At 41.0% G+C, this 25,951-nt stretch overlaps 1 protein-coding gene across 7 annotated transcripts in view; it reads right to left on the reverse strand.

The window, feature by feature from the left end:
• Positions 1–25,951, reverse strand: part of CPM (carboxypeptidase M) — a 211,192-nt gene that overhangs the window by 108,810 nt on the left and 76,431 nt on the right. The window contains exon 2 of one of the 7 annotated variants that reach the window (XM_069229189.1): positions 12,823–13,000. The exons of the other annotated variants lie outside the window; for them this stretch is intronic. The gene's annotated coding sequence lies outside the window, so the exon portion shown is untranslated. The remainder of the gene's footprint in view (positions 1–12,822; positions 13,001–25,951) is intronic. 7 annotated transcript variants of the gene reach the window in all.

A 25,951-nucleotide genomic window follows, 5' to 3' on the forward strand; every position in this document is an offset into this window, starting at 1 on the left:
CCAGCATAAAGAGATGCTGTTACAAGTAGCTATTTCAGTATTGTTAACAGTACCCTTTATGTGGGTTCTCTCCTGACTAGTCGGGAAAGGGGCATTGACACTCTGAGGGTAGTGATCGCTCATCGATATAGAGTGAGTAGTGGAGTTAGATAATAATGTACTAAATTTATAAGATGACAGGATATTATCAATGGCAATAATATGATCTCTGCCCTTAAATGTACAATTAAATGGTTTTGGAGGGGCACACAGTTACAAGATCATGCTTAGACACCAGATCATTCAACTTAGCTCTGTAAACATTATGGATGAAATAGGATTGATCCATATAATATATGTCTGCCATACTGCAAATCTTCTTGGATGGTAGTTGTCATAAATGAATATTAAAATGACCTCCCTAAAGAATAAAAACCTCTTTCCTTTTATGACAACATATAACTTCAAGATCATGGTTCAATTGAAGTAGTACATTAAGTATGTCCTATAATAATGCATTGTTCTGAAAGTTAACAAGAGCTAAACTAAGCTTGTACAACATTTTGATAAAAATGATTTGATAACATGGAGAGCGCTAATCAACTTGTTCATAGGTGAAACAGACAATAAATTAGAAATATAAATGGACAAAAACCCCCTTGGCTCTTGCTGCCGGAGAAGTTGCGGTCAGCAGATGGAATGTCATAAAACCATTGATCTCAATACACTAAGATCCCCATGTTTCCTGGAAACATAAAAATTGAGAATTTACAAAATAAAATCATGCCAGTCCGAGAGATGAACCTCGGAGCACAGCCCTGCCACAGTCCAAAATGAAATACTACAATGAGGTTGGCATATTAGCGCCTCTGCCCTTGAAATTAGAGTGACGTGATTATGCAAAATGGTCAAATACGGGGGGGAATAAAGTCCTAGCGTAACAAAAGGGTCCCTCGGGCATTTTGTAAATGAACCATCTCCACGGACTGTAATATCGTCAATTGGACAGCCCTTCTCTATACTCTCAGTAAGTCAATCTACACTTTTCATGGAGGCTAATGGCGTAAAGCAATACTCTTTTAAGACACTAGAATTATATTTACTGTACGAATGGGAATCGAACAGAGTAAGTACATATAACACAATACACAAAAATACAGCGCATTACAGCCATAAAGCCAGCCCCCTGGTTATACAGACTACACACTGCTTGCGAACAATAAATACTTGCAAACACTGGAACACTTCTGAAAATGAAAGCAAAACAGCAATATACTAGAAACATTGGGCTCATTGTTCACAAAAGTACTGTTTTCTCTTCATAACTAATCATAATGACAGTACAGTAAAAGAGAGGCTTAATGCCTTCTCTAAAATAGAGGTACTTTGTAACAGGTTTACTACCTGGTAATATTTGTCATCCTGCCAATCACAAGCTGAAACAAACCAAACTCAGAGGCAGTGAACAGAACAGTGTGCCAGTAACCTACAATTCAATGGGACAGCATTGAGAATTTTAGTATTGTGAGTTACTATAGCACGGAAACCAAATCTATGTCCTGGTTTAGGGTTAGGTAGTGTCGGTCCCTTAAAATAATAATATTGCACAGCCTCAGGGACCTAGAAGCTCCAGGCCAATAGCGCCTCTCTTTTGGGGGCCAAATTTGGAGGCTAAGACCTCCCAGCAACCGTGATAAATAGTGAAATAATTAGAAAACAGGCCAAGATAGTGAGAGGAGCAATGACAGTGAGGATGCAGGGTAAGTCTGGTGAACCATATACAAATTGTGTTTCATATGTGGGGAAGAAATGGGTGAGGATGATTTGATGACCCTTTACATCATTTAATCTCATATTTGTATGTCATGCCTACAAAGGATAGGTGTTCTTACAATACGTCTAATTGTAGATGAAAGTGCTAGTCTTGGTCTAGTCTTAAGTCAATAAGGCACACAGGGACCCACGGCTAATAATAATCTGCAGCAACAGGACCCTGTTCTCTTTTTAACTTGGTCCACACTTTGTCAGTCAATAGAAGATGCTGAAGCCCAGGCATGGTTATGAGCTGTGCTTAATTCCATCCTCTGAATATAACGTCACACGAGGTTATTTGTACTGGCCTTTCATGGGTATTGCATGGATTGCACTAATTAGTTGGTTTGAAAGTGCTGTATTAATAATAGTAAAAGGCCTACTAGCAAACGAGAGACATTAGGGATAAAGAAAGTAACTTAATACTGGTGTAGGATAACAACGCATCTCTTAATTACTGGGCTAGTAAGAATGATTAAACACCGAGAGAGGGTCTGGTAGGATGAATTTCCCTCACAGCTGTAGTAGATTCTCTAGGATTTTACTGTAAATGTATGTATAATGAGCTTACTTACAGGGTCTTTCAGCCAGCCCTCTTCATTCACCTGTGTGGTATTACAACATTTACATTTTCTTCCACCCATTACAGCATACAAAATGGGGCAATGGGTCAGCCCACTTCAGCAAATGGCGGCAAGTGACAACATTCTGCTCTTTCGGAAGGAACACATTCATACACAAAGTGATTCCCTCCAGTACTAGAGACTACAATGCCGAAGTGTGTTCTTTGAAACCAAACATATTTTTGCTTTAAAACAATGTGTTTTTAGATTGACCCAGCAATAATAGCTTCCCCTAAACAATAACATTTTGCAAAAATCGTGCCAAAACATAAGACGTATTGACAAACCCAAAAAGCTTGGAGCCAACACCAGTGCTTTGCCAATGCTTGTTTTCTACCTGCACTGCGGTCCAGCAGGTACAAACTGCTAAGAATGTAATTTGTAAGCCCCTCATATATGGTGATTAAAGGGGTCCTACTAGTGCAAAGCCAGTATACTGACAATCAATACTTTTTAAATACTGCTTATTTTCTATCCTATATCGGAACCTTATGTGGGAAAAAGCTGGCAGAATTAGGTAGGTTCAGTCATGCCTTAAAAATAAATGGAGAAATTGTGTTATGTTTATTTTTAATTAAGTTTCTAGTGTGTGCACTGTTAGGTTCTTCAGAATATACTTAGAGACGGTAAAGGCTATTTGCTGCCTGCTCCCTGATGCTAGGAAAATCTGCTACGGTAACATAGTATTTCCCTTAGTGCTTAATTTGTAAAAACAAATAACTAAATTAATTAATTAATAAGCAAATATGTTTCAGTCTGCAGTTTTTTCTGAAGGGGGGCTGGATGCCACTGCTGAGGTCACCCACTTCCACAACTGACGTTGCCCAATGGGGTTCTGACCACTGCCTTTGATGCTAGCAGTACCAGCCTCGCCGCACAATGGCAAGTGCCTTGGTTTTGAAGCAGGCAAGGGCTGGGCTGCCATCATACCATTATAATAAAAGCATACAAAAATACAGCTAGTTGGTTAGACATACACTTAGCTTAAAAGAAAGCCCCGCTTCAGAAATCTTGAATAAAACAATAAATACTGTAGATAAAAAAAGAAATGAAAACAATAAATATTATAGCAGCTAGTCTGGCTCACATTGTCACCCAGATGAACACATAAAATACCCCATAGTAGTTAAACTTGAAACACTATCAGTTCTTTACCAATGCCAACCAAAAATAAAAAGATATGTTAGATGTTTTTATTCCTATTGAGGCACAAGCTTTATGCACCTCACTTGGGGCATCAGCTCCATTAATCTACATTTTTAATTACAGTTTACAATTGTTTTAAATACATTTTATAATGATCTGAGAAACATTCTCAAGGAAATCACTAAATGGTAAAAAAAATATTATTACTAGGCTAATTTAACTATGTATAATCTTTTTACTGACAAAGAATGGGATCCTTTAGTAATGTACAGCAGGAAATACAATTACAAGAAGAAAGGGAGAGGAAAAAACATAATACCCAAATAAGAATTCAATAACATATCGAAATCTAAGAGTCAGCAAACGGTATAAAAATACATTGTGAGATGCAATCCAAAATTCATATTTCTGTTGGAACCATAAAAAAGACATTTAGGGTTCCAAGTTAAATTAATATGGAGCCATCCATCTACAGAGTGTCCATTCTTGAGTTACCTTAAACTATTTACCCAAGGCAATTCCAATATCAAATGATTTTAAAGAGAATCAAATGTTTAAAGCTTTGAGTCTAATGCAGCACCCATACTTTAAGAATACTGAAAGTAAAATTGTTTACCTTTCTATAATAAAATGTTGATAAGCCAAAAGGATATGAACTATATTAAATTTCACATTTAAGTGGCAAAAGTAGTGACTGCCATTCGCCTTAAGAATAGATCTGCAACCTGTGATCAGCTGCGATGGATTGGTACCAATCCTAATTATCAGAATTATGTATGCTATATATTTATTTGGAATCTCTAATAAATAAGGGAATATTCCATGAGCACTGATCCAATTGTGGAAGTTATTAACAGAGCTTTTACAGGCCAAGTAGCATCTTTTATTGATTGTGCTATCTTGCATAACTTGTGTATTTAAAATTTGCTTAGCTTTGGTATGGTTAATCACCTGTCAAGTTCTTGTATCTTGGTATCCGGGATGGATTGATGGACTGTAGTCTTTAAAACCCTTAAATATCTGTCTGAACCAGCTCCCCAGGTAATTACTGAGACCTTATCTTCCATAAGTGAGCAATTTAATAAGTGGAGAGTGCAGGTTTTAGCATGACATTTACACAATGGAAACTTAAATTCCAATCTAATAGTTTGAATCATAGAACTCTGAGGGACACAGAGTAATTTTTTAAGACAAGAAGATTCTGTGTGCTTTCAGTCTACCTTTGAATAGAAAGAAACTAATTCAGCGTGCCACAGAGAGCTCGATGTGTTCATTTACTTAAAATAGCTATTCTCAGAATACTAAAGAAATTCCCCCCTATATTTGAAGTTAAACTTTTTTTGGGCATTGGTTGTTGCTAAAAGTGCAGGTTTTGAAATAGAGAGCTGCTCATCCCAAACAAGACCGTTAGCAAAATGTAGACCTAGGTATTTATAAGTTATGACCCACTCCAATGAGAAATCGAAAATAAATCATTAGAATTTGTTCGATATAGAATAATAAATCAGAGTTTTGGTCTAGATACATTTATGGTTTTAACAAATTATGGGAGCAGTAAGAACTTGGAGTTTTGATTTTTCTCTGTAGGGCGACAGGAATGTAATCCAATAAAAACAAATTGTCAGCCTACGTAAGGCATAAAATGTCCCGATTTTAGGGGAGAATGAATGAGTTTCATTAATGAAATCTGGAAAATCAGACAGGATTAAATTAAACAGTAGGCAAACTAAAAGACAGCCTTTCTTTATGCCATTTTCAATTAAGATCTTGGGAGACAAGATTTCATTCCTCTTCAGGTTAACTTGAGCCCAGGTATGGAGCAATTGGATCATATAAAAATAACTTTTGTTATCTCATAAGTTACAAGCTTGCTCCAATACAGGTTTCGATAGACTGATCAAAAGGTGCGCGAAGGTCAACAGAGAGCACCGGAGTTTGCCACCTGTCTCCATAGATCTTCCTGCTAAGGCCCGGAGACCAATACAATAATCAATTGACAGATGACTTGGACGATAACCCCCCTGCTTTGTACATTCTCTGATATCTCTTGATGTATTTGCTTTCATTACATAATAGTAAAGCCCGTGCAAATATCTTAGAGGTCAAAGCTAACAAAGAAACTAACCTTTAATTTGCAGTTTTCGGTCAGGCTCCCTTTTTGTAGCACAGCATTCAAAAATAGCTTCCTGTCAGGATTGTGGAATAGGGGCATTTTCAGACCCACTAAAAAGGGACTGAGAAGGGAAGAACTCCCTAAGAAACTGCACTGAAGTAACACAGTTAGGAGACTGCTGTGGCCCCCTGGCGTGATTATTTCATTTCTTCAATAACTTTGACTAAGGGATCTGATTCTTGGAGTTGAAGCAAAACAACGTCCCTGTAATAAATTTCATCCATCAGAACGATGTTAACTTCGTAGCCTTTTATGTATAGAGCAGAGACCTAATTCCACCAGTGTGCTTGTGGAACAGCATCCTCAAAGGTTTTTAGTGAGATCATAATCTCCCTTTTTTGCCAAGTTCCACATTTTGTTGGCGTATCAGCTGTAATAACTGTGCACTTCCTACCAGCAAGAATTGTAAAAAGTAAATTATTTTGAGCTGTGAGATTACGAGAATTCCTTTTCAGGTTTCTCTATGTAACCACCATTGCAAAATCTATATTATTAAATATTTCCATTCAGCTTTTTTTTGCAATTCCAACACTTTTGATCAAAGCACCAAGTTATTTTTTATTTGTATTTTGATTCAAGTTGGTTCTGTAAGCAATTTTAAACTCCAAAAATGTGTAAACTTAATTGTTCATTTTATTGTATTATAGACTGTATCAGACATTGTATCACTGAATCATAGATTGTATCACAGTGGATTACTTCGAGATACCCTGTACACTAAACTTTTTTTAGTTTATGGAGATTTTAATCTGTGAGCTTGATTCTTTTCTAGTGTGTGCAAACTGATTGGAAAGCTAACATCAAATCGAGAGGTTTAACATTATAATCATTTGAAAGAATTTCTAGGGTCAAATTGTTGCTAACCCTATAATCGACTACTTATAGGTTACAAGAGTATTGTCTTGCTATACAACCCTTAATTCTTGCATTTGTTTTGTTCACTGACTGATCACAACCTTTTAGGTGCATACTCAAACAGAAAAAATCAAAGTATAAATAAAAAATAATAATTTATTTATTTTGTGTTAATTAGTATACTAAGATGTATGGTTTGTTTTCATTTTTGTGTATCACCCCAAAGAGGTCACCTCCATTGGGGAACCATCACCATTCTCCTAACCCCTGACGTGACCAACATACGTCAAGTAGTCCTTCAGTACATTGTGCCTCTAATGCATATCTGACAACACACAGCGTGGGCAGCTTTGTTGTGCTTCTCTTGTTCCTCTGAGGTCAAGTGTCGTACCACCATCACAGGAAAAGAGTGGTAAAAATGCAATGCACAAAGCTTCTGTCTTATGACATACAAATCTATTGTCTGGACAGCTTTACTCACATGACAAAAAAATAATTGGGACAGGAGGTAGACTGAGTGCTTGAAAAGCTACAGACATAAGACACCCCAGTCCATTGCCCTGATGGCATGCCTGGTTTATCTACATCTGCTGAGTACAATGTGTTTTAACTTCTATGTTAAGTCTGATAATGGGTCGCCACTGTCTCTCTGGCCTCCTCAAACTAAGGAAGGATGGGCTTCCTGGACTAAAAATTAATTTGGGAACCACGGTTGCAATTTGCACATCCAGTTTTATCGAATGATTTTGTATTTTGTGAACTGGCCTATGTATTAATAGGTTGGTTTACAAAATACAGAATCATAGTGTCACAATTCGACCTACCTCATAAATATTAAAGAGGTAGGCCGCAAATTTGTACCCACTACGATTGGCTACAATTGGAGTCAGAGTGACCTCCTGGGGTCAGCAGACCGCCACGTCTGCATTTACTTTTCAATAAAGCAATCTTTCTTGTTTAAATGTAGCCACTATTGCTAAATGGAAAACGTGATGCATTTTACAAACATATTTTATTAGTAAGCTTTGGTCTCGAGACTACTGCCTGTCCTAAAAAATGTTTTTAAAACATCCAGAAAGCTGAAGGTATCCTTTGGGGACCCATTTCCATTTGGAAATAGGTTACCACCTCCTTTGAAGCAACAGTAAAATATTAATGTTTTGCAACCGGATTTTGGGTGAAAAACATTCCTACTGTATATAACATAAGGATTTGGTATTTGGAAGGGATGCCCTTACCATGCCCATTGCAACTACTGATTCGTAATAGTTTCTTAAACTCATTTAACGATTCTGAAAACCTTTTCCAAATCGTTAAATGGGTATTGTACATTTTGAAAATGGTCTTAGCATTCGCTAACCCTCTGATTTCTCAAAACAGAGTCTGCGAGTATTAAAATCGTTAGTACATGAGGCTTGATGTTCTTTCTTTGTTAAATAGCAGTCGCTGAGCAATACTGATTGCAGAACAAGAAATATTCTCAAGTGGGCCAATAGGTTTCTGCTTTTACTCTACTGTGTTCATGGAAAGCCTAAAATCCGTACATGCTGAATTTATATGTGCAGTTACATAAATAATGTAAAAATGCCAAACAGCCACATAGATGTCAAAAAGACGCTCTCACGTACTTATTAGCGGTACAAAACAGTAATGAAACCCTGGGAAGTTATTAAAAAATGCACCAATGCCTATCTTCCAAGAGATGAGGATGCAGGAGTTCTCCATGAACTATTTGCGCATACATACACAACATTAAAAAGGTGACGTGTTTCTGTCGTCAGAGTCAGTTCAAATCAGCCTTTTTTTTTAAAGATTTCAAATCATTTCTAAGAATTCTTCCATGTTTCAAAGTAACCGTCTAGCAGTCCTGAAAGCAGTGCACTTGCAATAGTTGTTCAACACTTTTATGTGATGCATTAGAGGAAGTCAGATTTTACTCTCTGCGAAGACCCAGAATCCAAACCAAAATGACCATTAAATATATATGTCATGATTAAATTCACAGATATCACGCTCCAATAATGTCATAGTCTATTTGTCAGTTTTTATGTAAGCGACTAATACATTAAAATGCCCCTCCTAACGACATGTAAATAAAGGCAGTATGTCGTTTTCATTAAGCCCATGCGAGACGACATTAAGCGTATCCATTCTTGTGCTCTAAAAGTGACACGAGTCGCCACTGAGTTACCTCTCAGAATATCCTACTTGTTGAAAAATTGACAATTCCAGGTTACAGTGTACAAAACGCCGTGTTTGAGGCGTTCTAGAAAATAACGTTCTGACTATTTGCTTGTTTCAAGAAAATTCTTAGTAAGTGGCGTGTCTGCAGTGTTATATTTGCATGAACAGACCTCATTTATCACGTCACAACCTTCACAGCCACGCTAAAACAAAAGTGTTAGTGGGAGAAGGATATGGCACAGTAATGTTTAACAAAATTACTTTTCCCTCTTTGGCCTAGAGTTGTTTTAAATTTCCTGCATTTTGGTATCTGCTACTGTGTTTAGGTGTTTTAATGCAGCATTTTGTTATTGTGGAGCAACTCCAAAACAAGCATGGTCAAAGCCAATAGGTCTCATCTATTGAGATGTATTGGCTTTGTTAATGTTTTTTTTAATTTATGCTGTACAGTGTGGAATGGTATGGTTTGGTCTAGTCTAGTATGATGTGGTCTGTTATGGCCTGCTATTGTAGCGCATTGTATGGTATATTATGGCCTATTATGGTTTAGAATGGTATGGTATGGCTTGACATTGCATCATATGGTATGGTATTGTATGGTAAGGTATGGGTTGGCTGGTTATTGTATGGTATAGTATGCTGTGGTATAGCTTGTCATTGTCTAGTTTTGTATGGGATGGGATGGTTTGCCATTGCATTGTATGGTATGGCATGGTATGGGTTATCAGTATATAGAATGGTATGTCCATCACTTGTTGTTTTTGCATTTGTCGCCCTAAGTGGGAAGGGTATGCCCAGACGTGGGTCCCGTGCTTCTCATGCCACTGGATTCAAGCTAGCCTGGCTGATGAGGGGTGAAACCCCGAAACCGGTCCCAGGATGCTTGTTTCCAGTCCAGGGAAGACCTGGCTTAGCAGTTCGGGCTGGACTGTTCCCATGGGGAACAGGGTCAAGACTGATTTGCATATGGCTGGGTCCAAACTGGAATGGCATGGGCAGCAAAAAAACGATGGATTAAACCCAGATCTGTGACTGGGGGTGAATGTTTGACAATGTTCAGCATTCCGTCCCCAGACGTGGGTCCCGTGCTTCCCATGCCACTGGATTCAAGCTAGCCTGGCTGATGAGGGGTGAAACCCCGAAACCGGTCCCAGGATGCTTGTTTCCAGTCCAGGGAAGACCTGGCTTAGCAGTTCGGGCTGGACTGTTCCCATGGGGAACAGGGTCAAGACTGATTTGCATATGGCTGGGTCCAAACTGGAATGGCATGGGCAGCAAAAAAACGATGGATTAAACCCAGATCTGTGACTGGGGGTGAATGTTTGACAATGTTCAGCATTCCGTCCATCACTTGTTGTTTTTGCATTTATAGAATGGTATGGCCTGTTATGGGAATGGGTTGTCATAGTATGAGATGATATGGCTTGTGATTGTATAGTATGGTATGGCATGGTATGACCTGTCGTATGATGTGGTCTGGCCTGCTATAGTATAATATTGCAAGTATGAAGTTTTTGAAAGGACTTACATTGTGTTTTAAAAATGTTATCATCATGCTCCTTTAAATTGGTAAAAAAGCAGCGTGCTTCAAAAGTATAAGTATGTGAAACTGGGGAGATGTAACAAATCTTTAGTAGGAGGCAAAAGACAAAGCAAAACGTGGAAGGAGGATGGGCAGAAAGGAACAAATAATTAAAAAACATAAGGGTTCCATTTTTAGTAATTAAACATAACATCCTGTATGTGGCTGTAAAATGATATTTGGTCTGCAAAAGTAGAAGGGAAGCCTTAGAGAGCCAGGCATGTTCACTAAATATCCAGACAGGCAGCTGTTTGTTTTACAAATGTAACAGTACACCAAGTGGACTTTGCAGGAATTAAAAACGGCAATAGATGTTGATTACAACAGTTATTGCCACTGACAATTTGATTTTGCAATACTGTACATTAAGGCCTTCATTATGAGGCTGGCGGTCTTCAGGCCTCCTGCGTCGCGGTCGGACCGCCCCCAACCATGATATTACGACTGTGGCATTACCGTCAAGGTCAGACCGCCGGTATGCCACTTTTCGGCCGCCCGACGGCCTGGCGGTGCCAGTGGTCCCAATCCACCTGGCCAATGCTGCAAGCAGCACTGCCCTGGGGATTACAACCCCTCTCTCTGCCAGCGTTAACATAGTGGTTTTACCACCATGCAAAGGCTGGCGGAGACGGGGGCCAGGGGCATGGGCATGGCAGTGCGGGGTCCCCCTGGCCAGCCCCGTAGCGCAAATCACTGCTGGTGCACCTGATCCACAACAGCATTGCCGCAGGCTCTATTATGACCCGGCATCAATGTTGTTGTGCTTTTCCCACTGAGCCAGCGGGATAGGGCCTCCTATTAGGGTCTCCTAACCGCGGGAGTTTGGCGGGCAGCCTTTCCCAGTCTCCAAACTGGTAATTAGGGCCTAAGTGTTTGAAGAGCTCGTTATTCTCCATACTGAAAGGAAAGTTGTGGCAGCTCTGCTTACCTGTGTTACGAACTGTAGAGAACAAGGAGAAGGGAGTTGTAAATCACAAGCAGATGATTCCCTGCAGCGCTTTAGAGTGTGCGTTGAATCTTATGAAGGTGAAACCAAAATCATCCAAAGCAAGGCGAGACTGCAAAAATAAAACAGCTACCGCTGGCCAACGATGAGAAAAGAAATGTGAGTGACAATGAAGCCAACAAGTGATGAGCAGACTTGAAGCCCATTTTATTTAAGTTTTTGTTCTTAGGTAAGAAAAGATCTTGCAAGTGACAGCGCATGCTTTGTCTAAGGCGAGACTTAGGGAAGAATGCCACACTGACATAATCAGACTGACAAAACTTCATTTTGGAGAAAAGCCATAATAACAGAATACCTTTTCCATGAAAATATAATGATTTAATGGAAAAGGTATAAAAGACTGAATTCCAGGTGTGGGGAAAAAATTCTTACAATTTCTGTTACAGTTGCATTCAGAAGCACTTTTTCTAGTACCATGATTCTCCCACTTTTATTAACATAATTATTATGAATTACTCAGACCAATTTGGCATGCATGAAACCTGGCAGGGAGTTTCATGACATGAGTCCTAAGGGGCAGGGTGTGAAATCCAAATAGCAAGAGCCGACCACCCCACGCAAGCTGTAAGCTTATTGGACACGCCCTTGTGGCTGGTGCTTTAATCGATCTTGTGTTCAACATTAGTCTTTTTAGGGTTGAGCCTGCGTCGCATGCGCTTGCGCATGCGTTTCGCTTGCGAGGCGCTTTAGTAGTTAGAAAAGGGCTCGGAGCCAAGTCCATGTCACGTCAGTGTCTTTCATTGGTTCGTGGGCTTGCCTGTTAAAATCTGCTTGCTTTCATTAGTGGAAGGCATGCATACGTCATTCCTTTTCCGGTGGATAGCCATCCTCGAGCGCAGCGACCAAGTACTGAAAACATGCAAGGCTCGCTGTTTTCCGTCCGGTTTGTGGACTACTTTTTATCTTTTTTCGCAGCGCGATCTCGCTTGTTACATAGTTAATTGCACTTTTGCCGGTTACGTAGATAATTGCACTTTTGCCGATAGGCTTGACCACGGGTGAACTGTAGCAGCGCGATCGCGGTCTTTTTTCCCATTTAGTGTGGCAAGAAAAGTCCGGTTGGGAGTTTACAACTGCTAATAGCTCTAACTCGAAGAAATGAGAGACCTGTTGCATTGCAAATGCTTTTTTTTCTCAGTTCTGTAAATGTGTTCAGGCCAGCTTCCAGGAGCATACCCAGTGAGTGTAAAGAGTGAGTCTGATCAAAGGATTTGAAGGAAGTTCAAATTATATATCATTTGCATGACAGTTGTATCTTCCCTCAGGGTTGTTAGTCAGCTTGGATAGCTGATGATCTATCCATCCTTCCCATTCAACCGCAAGCAGCATCCTGGTTCTCAGCCCATGAACTGTGTTGTGTCTCTTATGACCAGTACAGCTCTGTGTTTTTCAAGTATTTACATTTCACATGAGGAACATATGTTTTTATTGAGAATGCTGACAACTGATAAATGCAACTCACTTTGGATAAAGGCTCCCACTGAGTGTAATATTTATCTTCCTGTCTTGCATTATCTTTGACGGACTTTCGGCTTGATGTTTTCAGTATCGTGGTTATAAGGTTTCGTGCTCCTTTGCATGTGGGGCCACTGCAGCCTTGTTTCGTGCCTCCTTAAGCGTTACTCCAGCCCGTCACCTACCTTGAAACCCATCACCAACGGAAATAAATAACAGTTTTACCTTATGGCAGTTTAAACTCCAGAGGGAATTCAAGCACTGTAAATAACAGCTGCTACTACAATTAGTGGAACTCGTTTTAGCAACAATGCAAGCACACGTGTTAGCGCTGGTCGTGTAATACAGTTAGCTGCGCAGTGCACAAAGACCTCCTTTCAATGTGAATTAACCAAATTACCTACTTTCGTAGAAACGTAGAATCTGACGGCAGATAGGGGGCGCCAGACCCGCTGCTGCTGCCAAAGACGTGCCTGCATTTCACTCAACAGATTCTACCTGGAATCCTGCTGTACAAAAGCTTCATCAATATTACTATGTCCTTCTGCCTGTGTAATGCTCTTCTGAATTCATTTAACTTTTTGAGTCGAGCCTATGCAGCGCGCAAGTGCTCTCTCTCGACATGTTGTAAACTACTTCTGTGGGCTTTCACCATGCCCATCTCACACACATCACTTTCATTCGTTCCTTGGCCTGCCTTTCAAAATTCCCTTGATTTCGTAAGTAAATGCTTTATGTTTGTCCTGCCTTGAGGCTGCTTTGTTGCCTACTTGGAGACTGACGCTGTTACATGGGTTATTGCACGATTTGCATATACCTTAGTGTGGTTCACTACTTTTTTCTTTTGCCTCTCTGCTTCACGCTCCTTGAACATATGTTGTTTCTTCCTCGTTTTTGGGCATGCCGATGTTTCTTTGTTGTGTCTGCGCTTAAAGGCTGCAAGCTGGAGGGGGGTTCTTTTTTTTTTTAAGTTTCATATAGCGCAAACTCGATCGGAGGAACGCTTTACACAAGCAGCACTTACTACTAGTTTAGCAGTTGAAAAATATACAAACTGCCACACTTAACAGAGGGAGAGCCGATAAAGCAACATTCACTGCACTCAGAAACCTGCCCCATAATGCTATGTGGGGCATTCTTTTTACAAAACATATTTGCTTATACCTCATCGTTTGGTGGTCCTACGACAATGGGACCACCACCAGAACGTTAACCATGACATACTCTTTCTGTCTGGGTCATCTTTGGGTCCCCACACTAGGTTGTGGGGAGCAAAAGTAGTTACCCCTCCCACCGTTCAGTGTCTTTTTAAACACTCGTGGCTAGAACTTTTGTTTTACAGCTGGGAGCAGTTTGTGTTTTAAGGGACTAATTTATAATAGTATTGCAGTAGGCCTGCTAGGCCTGAAAATGTGTAAGACACTACGCCATCTTCAGGTTAAATTTATGGTTACACTTCATCACTTTCTGCCATTCTGTTTTCATGTTGTTATGCCCTCTAGGGGTTGACTATATGGTTACATGACCACTTTTCTTACAGATGCCATTTTTATTATGGTGCCCTCTAGGGGTTGTTCTGAACATTACAGTCACAACACTACAATATTTGCTGCACTCGGAAACTTGCCCCATAATGCTTTGCAGGGCATTCCTTCTCGAAAATGTTTTTGCCCATAACTCACCATGTGGTGGTCCTAGGACAATGGGACCACCATCAAAAAGTTCAGCACAACATACTCTTTCTGTCTAGGCCAACTTTGGGTCCCCACTATGGTTGGGGAACCCCAAAATAGTAACCTCTGCCACCATTCATTGTCTGTTTAACCCCTCTCATGGCTGGAACTTTTGTTTCACAGCAGGAAGTAGTTTGTGTTTTAAGGGCCTTGTTTATAATAGTATTGCAGTAGGCATGTTAGGCCTGAAAATATGTATGGCACTATGACCTCTAGAAGTTACATTTATGATTACACTGCATTACTTTCTGCCATTCTGTTTGCATGTCATTATGCCCTCTAGGGGCTGACTATATGGTTACATGACCATGTTATTTACAAATGCTATTTTTATTATGGTGTCCTCTAGGGGCTGCTCTGAGCATTATAATCAAGATACTATTCGGAAGCTCGCCCCATAATGCTTTGCAGGGCATTCCTTTGACAAAACATGTTTTTGCCCATAACTCACCTTGTGGTGGTCCTTGAACAATGGGACGCCATCAAAATGTTCAGTGCAACACACCCTTTCTGTCTAGGTCATCGCTGGGTCCCCACACTAGGTTGTGGGGGGCAAAATAATAACACCTCCCATCAACCAGTGTCTTTTTAAGTTTTCTCATGGTTGGAACTATTGTTTTATAGCTAGGAGTAGTTTGTGTTTTAAACACCTTGTTTGTAATATTATTCTAGTAGGCATGCTAGGCCTGAAAATGTGTAATGCCCTACGCCCTCTCTGGGCTAAATATACATTTACAATGCACTACGTTCTGCCATTCTGTTTTCATGTGGTTATGCTCTCTAGGGACTGACTATATGGTTACATGACCATGTTTCTTACAAATGCTATTTTTATTGTGGTGTCCTCTAGGTGCTGTTCTGAGCATTACAGTCAAGATACTACAATATTCGCTGCACGTGAAAACTAGCCCCATAATGCTTTGTGGGACATTCTTTTTACAAAACATTTTTGCCAATAACTCACTGTGTAGTGGTCCTATGGCAAAGGTACCACCATCAAGACGGCCAGTACGATATGCTCTTTCTATCTAAGTCATCTCTTTTTTTATATTATTATTTTGAGGTACCCCCCCATGTAGTGTGGGGACCCAAAAATAAGATTATTAAAAAAATATAATAAAAAATGGCAATATTTTCATTTTTTGCTGCAGATAGAGGAAGGAGGTAAATGGAAGTGCTTTAGGTGTATGCCGGGCCACTGGAATTATGTGGCAGAGATGACCAAATTACATGGCATTGTTGACCAATTTATGTGGCAAGAAAAGTCCATTTATACGTTTACAACCCCAATAGCTCTAACTCAAGCAAATGTGATACCTATTGCATTGCAAATTATTGTTCTTTTTTACATTACTACTGTAGGGCATCTGCTCCTTTGTTTTGTTATATGTTGCATGAAAACACCTTTCCACTCAAGCTCTCTCCCCACAACCCCCTCTTCCAGTCTCACACAACACCTTCTGTTTCTAAGATTAATCTTCCATTCATTCAGAAGCACTTTTTCTAGTACTGTGCTTGCCCAACACATTCATTTTCCCATTATTTAATTCGTATCATTCACATGAATTACTCAGACCTCTTTGGCTTCCCTGGGACCAGGCAGAGCGTGGAAACCAATCAGCAGCGGTCGATCACCCCACATAAGATGCAAGCTCCCTGGACATGTCCAAGGGACAGGAGCACCGTCTACACAGCACCACACCCCTATGAATAAATGCATGCATAAAAGATTTGTTCTAAAACAAAGTAATATGGTTTATTAGTTAAGGGGCTACTTACATGTGTGTTTGACCGAAAAAAGTATGAGTTTGAGTCCAGGCATGGCAAACTCTCCATTTTATCCTTCTGGTTTTAATAAACCGAGTTCCAATCATTTATGTTATAGTAATACTTGTTATTTATAGAACATAAACAGGAAAACTGCAGCATTAAAAGCTCTATAGAAAGCTTATTTTATATGGCGTCACATATCAAAGGGGGCATTTTGGGAATTCTCTTTCAAGGAGCATCTGGAAAACATATTAGCAAAAGTGCATTTTTAAGCACGTTAGAGCAGTGACACTGATCAAACTTCGAGATCTGAAGATCAAGGATCGGAGAATTTGACGCTCTGTCCACAGCATTTGGTGAGAATTACGTACAAATGGTACATTTGTAAGCACATTGTGTTACTAACATTTGTCAGACTGTTCTAGGATTGAAAGCCTACTTTAAAGTGCAATTCCTCTATTAGCAGACTAGGTCAAATGGATTTAAAGATCACTGGACTTGGGACATAGGGAGATCTGTTCTTTCAATCAATCTTTGCTGACAACCTATGTTTTGATATTGTCTCACTCTCCTATGAATTTTAATTAAACAAACCAGCTTTCACTTGACAAAATATTTTTACACACAGTACTGTGATGACAAAAAAAAATAAAGGGGCATAAAATCTATGTCAGAAAATGGGAGGGAGTAATGTTCGAAGTCCAATACAAGAACGAGAGAAGTTTGGCCATTACTGGGGAAGTGGCCAGAGAAGCTTGGGGAGTAAGTATTAGTGGTCAGATTAATGCGCCTTAAAGGTGGGTGCTTAGCCTCTTTTGGATTTGCAGAAATAAGTGTAAAACTATTGCCAGCCTCGTCTTCAGGAGGAGCACAGTATTAGTTTTGAATCCACAAAGAGAGGGTGTCTGTGGTTAACTTTATACTATATAGCCATTGTTTGGATTCGAGCGTAATTGTTCACAAAGAGGAAGAATTGTTATCTGATCTGGATGGCTTTTTTGTGAAAAGGAGGGAACATTTGTTTCTGGAATTTCAAGCGTGCAGCAAATCAAATAGTTATTGTTGTCTTCTGCTGTGAGCATTGCAAGCCTCGCAATAATGGGACAATTCAAAGATGAGAGTGTGTAACGATGGGAAAGAGAGTTTAGCAGCTGCTAAAGTCCCTTTGCGTGTGCAAACAAGCAATAGCAAAGCAAATTGGTCTCACCTACGCAAGAGCTATTAGCTTTTCTAATGGGTTTCAGCTATGTTGGACCACAGAGTGGCTGTTGTTCAGAATTGCTAAATGTTTGTAGGGTAGAGGAGAGTGCTGTTCAGTGGAATGTCATGAAGTGTAATGATATTCAGTGTCATAGAGTGGAGTGTCTTGGAGTAGATGGCGTGTTGTGGAGCACAGTAGAGTGCAGCGATGTAGAGTGGAGTGTTAGAAAGGCGTGGAGGGGCATACAATGGAGGGACATACAATGGAATAGAGAGGCAGAGAGTGTCCTGCCATACAGTGGAGTAGAGTGATGTAGAATGGAGTGGAGTGGAATGGAGAAGAATGAAGTGGCATAGAGTGGAGTGGCGTAGAGTGGTGTGTCGCAGAGCAGAGTGTCATGGACGGTCATAGCGTGGCATGGAGTGGCATATGGTGGAGTAGAGTGTCATAGAGTAGAGTGTTTTAAAGTGGAATGGCATACAAAGGCGTAGACTGGAGTGAAGTAGAGTGTTGTGTCAAAGAATGAAGGGGCATAGAGTGGAAAGAGATGGCGTGGAGTGGAGTGGAATGTCAGAGTGTTCTAGAGTGGAGGGTCGTAGAGAGAAGTGGAGTGGCATTGAGTGACATAGAGTGGAGTGGCATACAATGGAGCGAAGCACATGTCACAAGGTGAAGTGATATAGAATGGAGGGGCATAGAGTAACATAGCACAGAGTGTCATGGAGTATAGTGTTATAGAGTGGAGTGTCATAGAGTGAGTGGTGCAGAGTGGCATGGTACAGAGTGAAGGGTCTTAAAGTGTCATAGAGTAAAGTGGCCTAGAGAGGCCTAGACTGAAGTGGTGTAGAGTGTCATAGATTGGAGTGGAGTAGAGTGCAGTAAGGTGTCATAGAGTGGAATGCAGTAGAGTGTCACAGAGTAGAGTAGAGTGGAGTGTCATAGAGTGGAGTAAAGTGTCCTAGAGTGAAGTGGCATAGAGCAGAGTAGAGTGTCATAGAGTATTATAGAGTGGAGTGGTGTAGACAAAAGTAGCTCAAAGTGGAGTGTCCGGGTGTATCGTGTTGTAGAGTGGAGGGGCATAGAGTGGCATGGATGGAGTAGAGTGGAAAACAGTGGCGTAGAGTGGAGTAGAGTGCCATGGAGTGGAGCGGCATAGTGTAGAGGGGCATAGCATAGAGTGTAGTAAAGAGGTGTAGAGTGGAATGGCATAGGATGGCATAAAGTGTTACAGTGCTGTAGGTAGAGTGTCATAGATTTGAGTGTCATAGAGTGGGGTGGCCTAGAGTGGAGTGGCCTAAAGTGAAGTGGCCTAAAGTGAAGTGGCCTAGAGCATCATAGGGTGGAGTGGCACAGAGTGGAGTAGAGTGTCATGGAGTGGGGTAGAGTGGAATGGAGTAGAGGGTCATAGAGTGGAGTACTGTGGAGTGGAGGGTCATAAAGTGGAGTGTTGTAGAATGGAGTGGAGTGTTGTAAAGTGAAGTGGCATAGAGTGGCATGCAGTGGAGTGGAGTAGAGTGGAGTGAAGTGTCGTAGAGTGGAGTTGTGTAAAATGGAGTCGCGTAGAGTGGAGTGTGTAGAGTCCAATGGCATAGAGTGCCCTGGAGTGAAGTGGTGCAGAGTGGCCTAGATTGACGTGGCATGGAGTGGAGTGGCGTGGAGTAGGACGGTGTGAAGTAGATTGGCATAGAGTAGAGTGGAGTGGCATGGAGTGTTGAGTGGAGAGGTGTAGAGTGGAGTGGCATAGCATTGAGGGGAGTAGAGTGTTGTAGTTTGTCATGGAGTAGAGTGTTGTAGTATGAACAGGCACAGAGTGTTGTAGAGTGGAGTTGCATAGAGAGGAGTATGCATGGAGGTGTAGCGCACTGCCATTACAGACAACACACTTTCAATTGAAATAACCATAACATTTGCACACACAGTTTTACTGACAAAGCTATACAGTGCACAAATGATAATGTGTGGAAATGGTATTACCAAATATATTGATTTGTTTTGATTGCATTAAAATATTTTTCCTTCACTCTTCAGAATTACAAAAAAGTGCTTTGTTTGTGCTTGCCTAATCTGATATATTCTGAAATATTTGCACAGTTTATTTACAGGTACTTAAATGTTGCTGTATGGTAGGAAAAACATCTTACAGCTTTCCCCTTGCATGGGTAGCCAGCAGGATTGTAACATAAATACACTCACTTTGAAGTCAGAGGAAAAAAAAGTAAACACCTAGTTCCCTCAAAAGGTAGAGCCTGACAGTTGACCTCTGACTTTAAATGCACAGCACGTGTGACAAGAGAAGAACAAGATTTAAAGACCTGTTTACAGAAAGAGAGCACCATGAAAGAATATAATAAATAGACTATGCTCCACAGGAGGGACAAACTCAAGCTGGACAGCCTAAAACAAATAAATCCAGCAAATACAAACCAAGCAAATTTAAGTTACAAATCACAAAGCCAGTGATAAGCAATGGGTGGAATGCATTACCAGGGAAGCAGCTTTCAGAATGCCTTTAAGAAGTCTTCAGCAAACCAGACCGCTGAGCTGTTTGGTAGGCTTCGACCTAAAAAGGCAATCATCATTTATGGTCCTTCTCTCTTCCTCCAACATGCGGCCACCAATTCTCCCATCTGCTTTGAATGGGTTTCAAGCAATGGAGGGCATAGAACCAGCAACATCCCAGCAGGCCCAAAAATGACATGGTACTTTTCTGTTGTTTAGAGTAATTTTAATAGCATTTTTGCAGTATCTTATGTTCTGCATATCTGCCAGTCATAGACTCACATGGGAAGTGCTGTTTAGTCATTATACAGTTTTCCATTTCCCTAATGACTGAACTTAGGGCACTGGCAAGGACAGCTAACAATAGTGCATCGGAGGTGACTGTATCGATATTCACGGGGAACATAAACTGTTTAAATGGTAAAAGCATGTTGTAGAGAAACAGAAATTAATAGTCAAACTTAACATTCAGAAATTGCAGTTCATAATATCATAAGAAAGTAGACACTACAGTCTCCTCTGGCTTCTGTCCCCATGGGAGGATGGGGACCCCTCTGGTCATTTCCAAGCGTGGAGCATGGTGGCACTCATCACATCTTTGCTTATTATCTCACCCACTTGTCTTCCGCATCGGTCCCTGGGGGCGTGAGATTCTTCAGGAATAATTCTATAACACCTGGGGGTGGGGAAGACTACACATGCCCCTACTGGCAATCTCCTCTTCCCAGGGCATTGGCCTTCCCCAGAACATTTACAAGCTCCTGGAGCAGAGCACTATGAGTGCCCGTTAGTAGACAGTCCCTGGGTGTTGGGGGGATAAACTTTAACTTCTCCCTTTGTTTTCACTGAAGTTGTTGTACCATTCACTGCGGGGAAGGAACGTTGTATTTTGTTCCTAGTGGCGAGCTCTATCCCCTGGGGAAAATATATTTCAGTCCTCCTGACTTCTAGTATTTTGCAGATTGATTTTGACTTTATGTCCCTCCTTACAGAGGGCCTGTATCCAGTCTGGGTGCCTGACCCTTTTCCTGGGTCTCGGATCTTTCTCAGCAGCACCCCAAGGTCCCCAAGACAGAATGCCCTTTTTATCTTCACCACTGTTGGCATAGCCACTTGCAGAATGCCTGGGTCATCAGACGTGAGGGGCTCCTCCTTGTGGAGTACACACTCCTGCAGGACCAGGCAACTGAACAACTAGGGGAACCCGTCAGGCTCCTCCCACCTGGTTGATTTATACCTCTACTGTGGTACGGGAACCTATGGTGTGGCAGCACTATTAGCCCTCGAGAAACAAATCCTAGTCCTTAGGTGATACATTAAATCAGACGTCCATGAGTCAATCTTTGCAGTAGGGGTCAGGTATCTTCTAGATGGACATTCTTCCAGCATCTCTTCCACAAGGTTTAGGTGGTTCTCCAAAGTCTTTTTCAAGTAGGGATGGAAAGTTTCAGAAGGTAGGAACCGCTGCCATTCCTAGTATGACACATTATCACTCCTCTTCCCCAGCCTCCCTGCACAGCATTCTGGGAATTTTCAAGGCAGCATTGTAAAGTGGCCTCTTAAAAGACCTTCTGTGAGAGCCTAAGCCCGGTCCCTAACTGCCACAATTGCCTGGTCCCCTCCCTCCAAAGCACTAATGGGTAGCCCCTTCGGTGTCTGGCTCAAGAGGTCTGGCTACCTTCCTTTATTTCTGTGGGGTTGAGCTTTACAAGGGCAGGTGCAGTATGAAAAGAAATGAACACATCCTGATCTTTAACTACTCTTTCCTAACTCATGAGCATGCCTACTTACTGACAAATGGCCCTACTATGTGGAGAGGACTTTAAGCCCGCCTCCAGCTGGCTAGAAAACGAATTAACTTCTTCCAACAGCAGCATGATTTAAAGGCCAAAACTTAATTGGTATACTAGTGGCGAAATCTGTACCAAAGTACACTTTTGTCATAGTTAGGCATAGAGACTGGTGTGGTGCACCAGTCCTACAGCAAATCAAGATACTGCTCTGACATTAATTTCAACACAACTGCACTTCTTGTGACTCTTCAAGTTCATCATGTCTTAAGCTCCTAATTACATTCTAGCTCACTCATGTTAGAAGTCCATTTACCGGATAGTGGACTAAGCAAAGAATCTTCGAGGATTAAATGGGGCAGAACCAGTTTCTTACACCCTAGTAGTGACGACACAAGCAGTAGGTAATTCCCTAAAGGACGAACACATGATCACTTCTATGGAAAGAGAACAGATAAGTCGCGTTGGTCAGTGTTTTTACCATGGGACGTTGTCCATTTCTGGCTCTTAAAATCCTCCCACGTGACAAGGCAGGATGCTGAAGCTATTTTCATTTTAGGTAGCTATTCTACCTTTCGTGTCCCTGTGGCAGCGAAAGGAGGCCAGCCTTATGAGCCTTGGAGAGCTTGGTCTGACAGGAGTCAAGAGTTTTCTTTTCTTTTTCTTCTAGCTGCTCTTCCAGGAATGTTCTGAGAAAGTGATGATAAGATGCCATTCTTACTGTGTGCGCAGGCCGAATAATAGAGAGTTACTTCCACCCAATCCTGGTATTCCTTTTTCTACACACCCCTACTTAAATGCAACCTCACATCTGTCTTTTAGTGGAACCAGGTCTCCCTCATGGTATGGGCACAGACAAATGAATAAAGGGGCTCTAGGAATGTGTGGTTTCAGTTCATGTAACCCCTTTTTGCAACCACTATGTAAAGGGAAAACGTTACTACCCCTTCTTAGATGTCTCATCCATGCTAAGTGGTCACTGTTTTTACTGCTTCGGTTTTCTACTTCCAGAAGCAGCTTCGCTGTACTCTACAAGACTAGACATTCACTAGGCAAACTCATTGTAATCCACTTAGCTCCCAGGAGCAACAAAGTATACTTTAAAAAAACTGCATTTACCATGCATTTATCAGAATGTCTACTTTAACCACTGAATACTATTTTTAATCACAAATAAACAGAATTTAAGATTATTTTTCTACAATTTTCCCAGGTTGAGTTATGAAAATCAATACATAGTCCGCAAGTGGAAACTGTACTTTAACCTAAATAGTGACCATAGCTGACACGGTTTCAGTTACAACACATGTGATATTCTCATGTGTGCAGTGATCCTATTTGTTTCAGAAATAACTTCTTGTTCCGAATTTTAATTTTCTAGATGGGGCCTTAAAATGACTTTGCTGTTCCTAAATAGCTGAAGCAAGGCATAAACCTATAAATGCAGGCATGCAGTACAGACCCTTTCTGTACAGCTCTCTGTCAGTATTTATAGGCTAGGAGAGCTAGAAAAAGGTAACAAGTGCATTAATGTAGCAGAACTACAGGGCACAATAACTTAGATCCTGAGGGTCACATGCAGACGGCGCATTTACAAGCTGAAACTGGAACCTCTTCCTACTCCATCTTCGTCTACCCAGAGTTGGACATAGGTAAAGAACTCAGGGGCATCAGGGTTTGACAGCTAGGCTCCTGGTACCAGGGACAGCCCGAGAATAACCAGACAGATTGACACCACCATTGTTATTTTTCTCACCATAGAATCCCTACAGGAAGGTTATTTCATTAGAGTATTCTCCTTGCTTAAGGCCTTCAATGCTGTATCAGCAGACCCACCTCCTGCCTCCCAATGCAAATCGTTCAAGAACTATAAAAACCGGCAACTCACCAAAGAAATGCAAACATAAAAAATACAAAGGTTTTATTGATAAATGAAAGTGGATTTATATCCAAAACATAAAGGATCCGTAGAAGATAATTTCTTTCTCAAAAGTAAATCTCCAAAAAACAATATGCTTGCAATTGGATACAGTAGAAAGAACTTGTAACTAGTCAGCTGGAGTTCATACAAACTCCTGACCCTACAGAGGTCTAGACATAAAGCTGAGTGATGCACAAGGATGGTGTTTCAGGAGCTCAGGAGATTGAAGAGCTAGACATCAGAGAATCATCTTTTTGTGGGCTTCATTGCCAACAGTTCTTTCACAGCCACAGGTTTTAGACAGGAAGTGTGGTTGTCTCTTATGCACATCTCTTCCATACTTTCAAAGGTGCTCTCTTTTGCAAAGTTGTGTAAATAGATTACTGCAATTCCAGGACTCACTCAAGTATTTCCGGAAAAGTGTTCTCTTTTGCAGTTTGCTAGCATTGGTGAATGTCAGCTGACCCCACCACCCTTTCAAATGGAGAAGGGAGCTAGTCTTCTTTCAGGATATGCTCTTCGTCATGAAGGTCCATCTGTCATGGTGGCACACTGTTGGAGTGATGATCAGATACAGAGTCTGGCCTTCAGTGCTCAAACAAGGAACCTTGTTGGCCCACCTTTTCCATAACACTGGTGCTAAGGTGAGATGAGCTGATCTGATCTTTTACTGTCATTACATCATCCGGCCTGGTATCAGGGAGAGGAAGAGGGAGTGGAAGAGTTATTGTATTTTAGCACATGAATGTTTTAGAGACTGTTCAAGTCCTGTGCTCAATAACAAAGTGATTCAATGAGGTAGAATCCACGGAGTAGACATGAAGGCTGTTCCTTGCTTGCAATCTTAAACAATTGCCTACTCTATGGTCACTTATAAGCCAAATACAATCCATCTGTACATCAAAACTGTTGCATTAGTTCCAGGGCAGGTTAAAGTAACAGCAAGAAGGCACGTTTCTTGCTATAGAGACCAGTTGGAGGCTGCTGAGTACATTTCATACTGCACTTTAACTATCTGTATGGTCTTCTAGCGCTTTCAGAACCTGGGATCTATTTCATCATTCTTCTGGGATGAAGCATTATCTAGTGATCGATTCTGGTGAATGCTTTGCCATTCAACTGAACCAAAAATGTGAATGGTTGCCAGGTGGCTAGACCGAAGTGCTAGTGTTGCTGAACAGTTTAAGCTTTGGGCTTGTATGGAAATTCGATTGTACATAATGTTGAATAACCAGAACTGATAATAAACAAACTATTGTCTGAGCACACTGACAGTGAGTGGTGTTTTCTGTAAAAATAACAAAATGTATACACTTTTATGCAGCTCTATGAAACCAAGTGGGCAAAGGGCCTATGTCTATTCGGCAACGGCTCCCGGAGCTCATGCTAAATGTCACTGATCTAATTCCAAAGCTGTAGGGTTCCTATTAGATTTCACGTAATTGTGTTTACAGTTTGATATCAAAATATAGCACAACCAGAATACTTTTTGGGAAAAGCTAAACTACCAGTAACAGAAAACAAACCCAAACCTGGTGTTGAAGAGCTACTCTTGATCTAGCTGAAGTACTTATTACAAGGCTAAAGTAACTTTTTATTGCCTGGAACTTGAAAACATATGAATAGTATGTCCACAGCTCCTGTGAACATAATTGGATAATCACATTTGTCAATCTCTGAATCAATGAAAATAAATATATGTCAGCAATTTTGCTTTTCTGGATAGTTGGCAAATTTCTAACTCATGCCTGGCCTATTGAGTCGACCTGTAGCGTAGCTTGGATGCCACGGGCCCTGGTGCAAGCAAGGAATATGCCCCTTTTGACTGCTGTTGAGGTAGGAAAATACAGCAATTATCAGGATTCAATGGGCCCCTCAGGGCTTTGGGCCCCTGAGCACTGCGTCTGCAAAACCAATGGTAGCTACGCCCCTGAAGCCGACAACATTTTGAATACTGCAATAGCTGGTCTTGAACAAGTAACAGAAAGTGTTGCATGTGATCTAATGGCTTTGATGAATGTTTTCATTATATGATACCTCAAGCACGGAAAAAACATAAAAAACTAGGCTAAAACAGGAAACACGGCTTAACACGTGTCTGTCTAACTCACAGAACAGCAATCAGAGACATATGATTACATGAAAAGTAGGAAATGTTGGGACAATCAGCACAGTTTGCTGTATTTTTGTTTTACAAAATATGTACTTCATGGAACAAAACT

The sequence above is a fragment of the Pleurodeles waltl genome, chromosome 4_1 (genome assembly GCF_031143425.1).
Source record: "Pleurodeles waltl isolate 20211129_DDA chromosome 4_1, aPleWal1.hap1.20221129, whole genome shotgun sequence".
Lineage (NCBI taxonomy): Eukaryota > Metazoa > Chordata > Amphibia > Caudata > Salamandridae > Pleurodeles > Pleurodeles waltl.